We start from the raw sequence: 9,072 nt of genomic DNA on the forward strand, positions 1-9,072 counted from the left end.
TATGTCCGCTCCCATTGTACGACAAAGTATAAATTAGACCTGGTGCTATCCCTCACGCCTCTCGCTCCGTTTGTGTCGATGCAAAGCAGCATGAATCGTCCACCAAGGTGCCATCTATTGTGTTGAGATAATTGTGTCTGAGTGGAAGCTCATCACAGAGAATTTGAAATTATTTCCCTGTACTGCGGGGATGGTGAACCGTTGGAGTATAAAAGATGATGAATCTCTATATTTCCATGGGGATGATAACAGAGGTAGACTGATTAGGTTAAACAGACGCCAAATTACACTCAAGAAACTCAGCCTCTCTATTGCATCCCCTGTTTGCCCTGCAGCTGTGCAGTGCATAACCGTCGATTCCGGGTCCCCAATGCGACTGAAGGCCGGTTTATACTCAGTTGCGGTTACAGGCCCTCCTTGAGCTTGTAGATCTGCTATTTTCGATGTGTGACATGACGCGCAACTAAGTATAACTGAGTGAGGCCTTAAAGGTGCGGTTGGCCGTGCTTCACTTCCCCGAGCAGAAGGACACCGATTGGTTTACTCCAATTAATCACAGCCACTGCCTGTGGTGGAAAATAACCAAGTACATTTACTCAAGTACTGTACTCATGTGCAATTGTGAGATGCTTTTACTATACTTGAGTATGTCCATTTTCCAATACATTATACTTCTACTCCACCACATCTCAGACGTGATTATTGTAAATGATTATCATTGAACACTTTAGTTACAAGTGACGTTGTAGATTACTAGCGCAAACCATACATTAACCAATTAAGCCCTGTTTTTATACTTGTTCTATTTGATAATAGCTGATCTAAAACATCACAATGTAGATCTTCCATTTTGTTTTTCTTTCTTTTTTTTTAGTACTTGTACTTTGGTACGCCTACTTATAGTTTGATGCCAATACTCGTACTTGTACTTTTACGCAAGCAACGTTTTGAATACAGGAATTGTACTTGTAACAGAGTATATACATTGTGGTAGGCTATTGCTACTTTTACTTGCTAAAAGAATATATAATCAGAGTACTTTTCCCACTGCTGCCTGATCCTCCTTCGCTCATAAACATGCACTTTTCTCTCTGCCCGCCAGTGGATTCAATTTCCAAACACAAAATTAAACGTCTTGTAAATTATGTTTATTGTCCCATGTATATGCCCCCTGCAATCAGAACGGCAGCAGTCGTTGCTCATGTGTTAATTGAAGTTTTTTTTTCTTTCCTGTTATGTAAATTCCTGGAATGCCTAATTGGGGTATAGATCACATTTAGTATGTATTATTCCTGTGGCTGTACCCCTCTCCTGTGAACACACATAATGTTACACCATAGGCCCGTTCCAATGTACAGCATGTTGCCGCCACAGGGCTGTATGGTAGAGATTCCATTTGATGAATAGGGGGAAAAAAACAAAAAATAAAACAGCCCCCACCCTCCTGTTAGCCACAAACACGGCTCTCTTTTCTACATTTTATCTACATAATAGATTACACTCACCACAGACTAACTTGCTGCATAGTAGATGAGAGTGGGAGAATGCTGAATTAGCAAACATGCTGCCACAAGATTGGGGCTGGGGAGGGGGAGGGGGAGGGGGGGAGAAACAGATAAAGAATAATAGCGATGTTGATTTTGATTTATTTTACAAGTTGTTGTTTTTCCTCCCCATTTTGAACATTAATTTATCCAGCGAAGAGGGATTGGGTATTGCTGAGTCTGCATGCTTTTGGCAGTACTCACCCTGCCTCAGATTACACTGTTACAAGCACTCACACCTGGGTGCTTCCTCGAGGACTCGAGAATAAAAAAATAGACAAATTGATGCATCAGAATTCTTGTCTCTCTCCTTTCGTGTCCAGTCTTCTCAACTAGGTCTGGTAATTTAAAATGACATGTACGGCGTGTAAAGCCTGATGTCTAAAACAGATAGGCTACTGTAGTTCCCATCCCTCCTGATTTTGTCTGAGTCGTGAGTCGTAAAACACTTGATAAAACGCACACCTGGACCGCATGTATCATTATCACAACGCCAGCGTCTCGTTTGCAATATTCACTTTATCGTCCCACGGCTGTATTACCCGTTAGTGATTTTGTTTTCCTATGCGGAGGTCAAAGGAGCGCTCCTTTATAGGTCATAATGTACTTGCAGGGTTTGACAAAGAAATGCATGACTTCATTTTCATTTTCAAACAAGGCAGATACCGTTCCGCTCCACATCGTGCTTCACCACACCTCTTAGCCATCGTTGCCAGTGGTGTAAAGTAAAGTAACTAAAGTACATTTAATTTTGAGGAATTTTTACTTGCTAGTATTTCCCATTTGCAATACTTTTACAATTATTATTTTTTTACAATTACTTCTACTCCACTACATCTCAGAGGAAAATATTGTACTTTTACTCCACTACAATTATTTGACAGCTTTATTTACTAGTTACTTTGCAGATTTAGATTATTATCACAAAACATACATTAACCACTTCAGCCCTATATATATACTATGTAGGCCATTTGAAAATAGCCGATCTACAAGCTCACAATGCGTCGCGATGCGACACATTGTGAGCTTGTAGATCAGCCATTTTCAAAAGTTTTTGATACATTTTGAACTTGTGAAATGGGACATTCTGCACAATGAATACTTTTACTTTTGGTACGTTAAGTACATTTTGATACCAATACTTTTGTACTTTTACTCAAGTACATTTTGAATACCTTACTTTTACTTGTAACAGAATATTTCTACACTGCAGTGTTGATACTTTTACTTAAGTAAAACATTGAGTACTTTTTTCACCACTGATCGTTGCTGTAGGGCAGAAACTTGGAATAAATGGATAAAGTGGTTAAAATGATCGTGACGCCGTATGAACACATGTAGCTGATTCTGAGATCCACATGTGGGTAATGCCCATATTTGGAGTCGTAACTCATTCATGTCATAGACAACTGACGTCACAGATGACTGACATCACACCGAATCCGAGATCCACACTAGAGCCTGAAAATCTACTTGATTTGTTGTTCTTCAGCCTGTATGCACATTATGGTGCATAAATTAAGCATAAAGGCACAAGATGAAGAGCCTACAGTATGGGTGGAGGCTGTCTCACGCCGTCATAGGTTATACAAATCAGCGCTGGCACTTTCACAGTGTTAACGGGCCCGAAGAGAGAACAGTAGCAGCAGTTATAGCGCCATAGCTCACATGTCCCTGGGTGGGCTGTGTGGATCCGTGGCAACAAGATGAAAATGTAAACATTGCAGTGATAACAGATTACAGACTCTGTGACGATGACAAACAAGCCTTTGGATGCAGTAAACACTGCATCCACTCCTGCACTCGAGAACACAGAAGATTGGGATCTCCTAAGCAGACCCTCAGGTAAAAGGAACTAGGACGCAGGCCTCGTGCACCTGTAACTTAATGAATATTATTTTGATTTATCTTGTTTGCAGAGCACTGAAACGGAGATAAAATAAATGTTTTCCTTTTTTGCGAGAAAGCAGTAGTTTGCATGCTATTTAACACCTAGAGGAAACATTTTTTGTAACTTATAGTCCTACACTCGTGTTCCAAATTAGGCTATTGCTGAGTACTGCATGCTCTACGACATTACATTGGAGGGTGGAATGTCTGTGACTGAACAGGCTATACGGGGTACGAGGAGAAAAAACAAGTGTTCAAAATGCAAACATGCCACAAACCTCTTGCCCAGAGTCCCCCCCCCCCCCAGGGATCTATACTTGGTCCGCTTTTTATGGTGTGGTGATGCAAGACGTGTAGCGATGCAAGAGGCTAGCTGTGTGTGTGTGTGTGTGTGTGTGTGTGTGTGTGTGTGTGTGTGTGTGTGTGTGTGTGTGTGTGTGTGTGTGTGTGTGTGTGTGTGTGTGTGTGTGTGTGTGTGTGTGTGTGTGTGTGTGTGTGTGTGTGTGTGTGTGTGTGTGTGTGTGTGCGCCCAGAGCTAATCTCGCAAACCTCTAGACCTATCAACCAAACTAGTATGCACACTGTCAGTAGGTCGCGGAAGTATTCAATCCGGGAACATATCTGTGTCATTTTAGATTTTGGTCATGTTTTATATGTTGGCTATTCAAAAATAGCAGATATACAAGCTCATAGCGTCCCTGCTGAAAAAACCAGCACAAACCAGCTTATGATGGTTGCTGGTTTTAGCTGGTTTTAGCTGGTATTAGCTGGTCTTGGCTGGTCTTAAGCTGGTTTAGATGGCATACCAGGCTGGACAAGTTGGTCAGGCTGGTCAGGCTGGTTTGCCAGTGTAGTTGGTAGCTGGTCACTAAGCTGGATTCTGCTGGTCTTTGCTGGTCAGCCAGCTGGCTGGCTGGACTGACCAGCAAAGCCAAGCTGGTAGCTGGTCTTTGCTGGTCAAATGGGTGGACTGACCTGCAAATACCAGCTTACTAGCTGGACTTAGCTGGTCAGATGGCTGGACACTGGACAGACCAGCAAAGACCAGCTTACCAGCTGGACTTAGCTGGTCAGATGGCTGGACAGACCAGCAAGCTGGTCAAGTTGGTTAGATCAGTGTTTCTCAACATGTGGGTCGGGACCCACATGGGGGGTCCCCACATGATCTGGGGTGGTCCCCAGATGACAGTGAAGTGACAATTTAAGGACCTTTAAGACCTTTTCAATGCTTATTTGCATGTCATGTAAATGTATATTTTTTGTAAACCCTGAATAATATTTTTTTCCGTTTCCTACAAAAATATTTTATATTATTCTTTCAAAAGATTTCCCACCCACAAATCTAAAATCTTCATCAATAAAAAAACAAATATTTAAGATTTCTCAAAATAATTTAATTAATAAATAAAAAAAGAAGAAATTCCATCAATTAATAAATAAAAAAAACACACAGTGAAAATAGCAGATCTACAAGCCCGGGACGCGTTGTGAGCTTTCAGATCTGCTATTTTAACTGTTTGGATCCGGGGAGACATAATACCTGCCAACATTAGACTTTGAAGATTATCTTCAGTTACAATTGCCCCCAACCAGTATATATACAGCATATTATTATTATCATTATTATTATTATTACCCTTATTGTTAATATTATTTTATTTTTTTATTTTCTTCTTTTCTTGTGATGTGATATAAATAATATATGTAATAATAATAATAATAATAATAATAATAATAATAATATACATTATTATTATTATTATTATTATTATTATTATTATGACAACATGCATCCAATAACATATTTACTTAATATGGCAAATGGCAAATAATATGCTAGATTGATTCTAAATAATTGATGACTAAAATGAACAGATCTAAAGATCTACATCTTGTCGCAATTCGATGCGTTGTGAGCTTGTAGATCTGTTTGTTTGTTTTTTTACAAGCAATGCATTCTGGGCCATGAGCAGTGTTGCCATATCTGCTTATTATAAGCGACTTTGGGCTTGTTTTTCTGTAAAGTTGCTTGTAAATATTGGTAGTTGCGGGTTGCTTTTTTGGGGGGGGGCTTGTTTCTAAATTGTAGTTATTTGGGCTTGCTTCCATTTAAAAAAAATGTTTAAACCAGTTCTCAAACATTTGCATGTCAAGGATGCCGAAATGAATGTCTTTTTTCGCAGACTCCTATCTGTTTCAAATAATATTCCAAATATTTCACCTTTTCTTTTTGAAAATGGCAGATCTACAAGCTCACAACGTGTCGCAAATGCGACGCACGGTGAGCTTGTAGATCGGCTATTTTCAAAGAGCCAATGTGTGGTTTAAAGTGCAGGCTTGTTTTCATAGACCTGGCTCCTTATTTCTCTCACACAATCTGGCAACACTGGCTCGAGACACTGGCTCGCGACGCAGAGGGAATAAAGACTTTTAGTCTAAAGAAAGTTAGACAAATTGTGTTGCTTTGGATTCAAAAAGAATTATAAACCGTCTTCAGAGAAGATAAAAGAAAGAAGAAGAAGCGGAGGACATTTTAGGTGAGTGTTGACACACAGAAATACTATTTATGTAGGCTTTTTAGCCTAAATAAGTGCGTAGGCTGCATGTCTTGATGTTTTTGAAGTCAATCACAAGTCATCATGAACCAACTCTATGGTCACGACACATTGTTTAGTTATTTAATTTGTCTTGATAAAGGTATTATGACAATAATTACAAGAAATGATAGTGGGATATACAATATAATTTATAATATATGCTACTGTCTGTACAGTACCTGTGCTGCTCAAAAGAGAGAGAGAGAGAGAGAGAGAGAGAGAGAGAGAGAGAGAGAGAGAGAGAGAGAGAGAGAGAGAGAAGCTTTCAGTGATGAAGCTACAGAGTGTTTTAATAGCCTGCCTATATCCCGTGAACTCTGAACAATAATGATTCCTTATCTGTGTGTGTGTGTGTGTGTGTGTGTGTGTGTGTGTGTGTGTGTGTGTGTGTGTGTGTGTGTGTGTGCGTGTGTGGCCAAAACGAATGGTTTGCAGCCCTACTACCCCTCCCACAAAGAGAAGAAAACCGTTTGAAGGTAAAGTGATATTGTTTTGTTAAATATTAAAGTAATCATTGCTTGTTCAGTAACAGGGGTCTCCCAGACTCTCCACCTCTTTAGTAAGCCCAAATTTAACCAATCAGAACTCATACAGGATACAGGATAAATAAGTGCAATTGGAAGTGATGACACAAAGAAGTGGGCATACAAAATTTGAAACTGAATTGTCTAGAGAGAGATGGAGAGACCCCTGCTTTAACCCATTTAGACCAGGAACGCATTTGTGTAATTTTTTTTATTTCTTTGGCTAGACCTTTGGCTTCAAAAATAGCAGATCTACAAGCTCATAGCGTGACACAGAGTGGCACGCTATGAGCTTGTAGATCTGCTATTTTTGAAAATCTTTGAATATATGTTTTTTAAAGCGAACATTTGTACCTCAAATCTTTATCCTTTTATGTTCAAAAACTTTTAGGATTTAGAGAACATTTTTAGAATCGGCCCCAGGTCTTAATGGGTTAAAGCTGCACTATGTAACTTTCCTCTTCTACCCCGGATTTGAACCCGGTTTCCTGAGCAAGTGCTGTAACCTTTTACCTTTGAGCTAATAGAGCCGGCCTGCTTGCTCAGGGGATAAATTGAATCTTGACCATCAGATCAAAATTCATGTCAGATCCTGTGCCTAGGTGAGACATGACCTTGACACCATCTAAATGTCTCAATAGAAGAGCAGGGAGACGAAATACAACCACCCCAATTATATAAGTTATATAGTATTATTTGTATTAACATACTCTAACATACAGATTGTATAAGTTATTGTATTAATATACTCTACGATACAGGTTGCATAAAATTACATTTTATTCCACTTTAACTTTCTAACAAAAAACATCTTGTTTTATCCAAAATATATCACTTGCACTACCTTTAGACTCTGACTCGTCTGAATACGGTGGAGATGCTGTTACCCAAGCTATCCACGACGAAATGTCAAGTACAGTCATACCCAGAAGAAAGCCAAAGAGTTGGAGCTGGACCTACAGCATCTTAAAACTAAGTAAGCAATTACTAATTTTAACGAAACAATTGCATGAGTTTGCTCTTCTCTTTTTGTATATATCTATATGTTGGTTATTTGTTCTCATGTTCTTTTTTACTTAGATCTTGACCACAAATGTTAAAAAACATTATATAGAAAGCATGTTATATGGAGTGGACAGATGCTAGGTTCATTATTAAACTGGTATCCTACTAAGGCATACATCAATTCAGTTTTTATTTTTCGTACCCTGTTCATGCTTTAAGATGCAACAAATTAGAGATTGCAAAACAGAAACTGGAGGAAGGGCCCCAATATAGCTCTGCATTAAAGCCTGACATCCCTGCTGCAGATAAGCAAACCAGTGACAGCATAGGTGTGTTTAGACAGTGATACTGTTCTACGGAAAATGGTGACAATGTGTACAATATAAGTACTGTGATACTGCCAAAAGGAGCTTAAATATGATTCTCTACATTTTCAGTTGCAACTTCCTCCGTTTCCTCTTCCCCAGAGTCAGACGATTTGGCATCGACACCTGGGATGTTTGACACCAACAGTGACAAGGTATTGAAGAAACATACTGTGTAGGACAGTGGTTCTTAAAAGTGGGGTCCCAGGGGGTTTCACAGTGTCCCCAGCTAAATAAGAAACAGTTAAGCACAAAAGCACCATTTCAAAAATAGGCAACGTGTCATGATGCATCGTGAGCTTGTAGATCAGCTATGTTTTGCTATTTTTGAACTATTTTTGAACAGTTTTGCCTATGGCATGCACAAAATAGGGATGCCAGGTGGAAAAGGTTAATTTCACTACTATTTTACCAGCTAGAATGTAATCCAATGACAATGTACTGTATAAGAATTACTTTAACTCTCCCCACCTACAGTATAGACAGTTGTAGAATTCTGTACTAAATCTAATCCAACAATTAACATCTTCTCTATTGGAGGTCCATGGCACCAACTCTTTTCTAAATGGGTCCACATTTGGGGGTCCTTGAAAATGTAATTTCTTTACAGTAAATTCTGTTTGAAGTGTGCCTGCTTTTGTCAAAAATGAGTCTGGGAAATGTCATGGTAAAATGTTTTTTAATTTCTAAAACATGTGTTGTTTTCTTCTGTTTCAGGTCCACATTGGCTCTGGTGTGTGGCTCGAAAAGGAGATCTGGAAGATGGTGGCAGGCAGCAAACACCAAGGACTCCCTGTTCATGAAGGAGCTAGCTTTTGCCATTTGGGGGACAACAACCCTGAAGACCATGCAGGAGCCTTACAAAGAATGTCCCACTAGCAAGGGGGAGGCCGAACCCCCCTGACCGCAGGACTCAGAGGTATGTTTACTGAGGGGTGGGGGGGTTCATTATGACTTGATCTCATAATTCAATCTGCTCTGTGCATGACTGTAGTTCTCTTTTCCAGAAGGTGGAATTCCCGTTAGCGTTACCTGTTCAGTTTTTCATACCTTCATTTGGTTGTCTCAGCAGCATACTGTTTCAACCAGAAACACGTGTCTCCAATTTATATCTGCTGCCGAGCCAATCAAATGAAGCTATGAA

The 9,072-nt window shown here is 39.6% G+C and overlaps 1 long non-coding RNA gene across 1 annotated transcript; it reads left to right on the plus strand.

Annotated features, from left to right (window-relative positions):
- Positions 1-5,844: 5,844 nt before the first annotated feature.
- Positions 5,845-8,840, plus strand: LOC311044891. Its single transcript, XR_014600746.1, has 5 exons — positions 5,845-5,974; positions 6,470-6,510; positions 7,409-7,534; positions 8,001-8,083; positions 8,646-8,840. It is a non-coding gene; the product is annotated as an uncharacterized lncRNA (long non-coding RNA).
- Positions 8,841-9,072: the final 232 nt, after the last annotated feature.

This window comes from Gymnoscopelus microlampas, assembly GCF_963454915.1.
Source record: "Gymnoscopelus microlampas genome assembly, chromosome: 1".
Classification (NCBI taxonomy): domain Eukaryota; kingdom Metazoa; phylum Chordata; class Actinopteri; order Myctophiformes; family Myctophidae; genus Gymnoscopelus; species Gymnoscopelus microlampas.